Source organism: Sinocyclocheilus grahami, unplaced genomic scaffold (assembly GCF_001515645.1).
Source record: "Sinocyclocheilus grahami isolate Dianchi unplaced genomic scaffold, SAMN03320097.WGS_v1.1 scaffold544.1, whole genome shotgun sequence".
In the NCBI taxonomy this organism is placed as follows: domain Eukaryota; kingdom Metazoa; phylum Chordata; class Actinopteri; order Cypriniformes; family Cyprinidae; genus Sinocyclocheilus; species Sinocyclocheilus grahami.
Genome location: NW_015505723.1, coordinates 19,160 through 19,546, shown reverse-complemented (window position 1 = coordinate 19,546; position 387 = coordinate 19,160).

Below are 387 nucleotides of genomic sequence, written 5' to 3'. Positions count from 1 at the left end.
TTCCTCAAGTCCAACTCTGTTGCTGCCGGGAAGTTGGTCATCACAGCATCTGCCAAATAAGAAAGAAGAAAAAAAGCACAAGAAAAGCTTGACATAATTTTTTACTTTAATTGCACTAATTGTGACAGAGAGTCATTCTCATTAGCTTGGATGCCAACTAAAAACAAAAATGAGATATATTGTGTATCACCATTCAGTGTGTTAAAAAAGAGAGAAGCTCTCTGGTAAATGTTGTGTTTTTATACACGTACCTCTGATGACCGAGAACAGTGCAGTCTTTTCAAATGCCTCTTTCTGCAGCGGACCACCCCCCTTCATGTTGAATTTGGACATGAGGGAATTTTTTTTTAAACCATAAAATATAATACAGATTGAGGTGGTTAACAA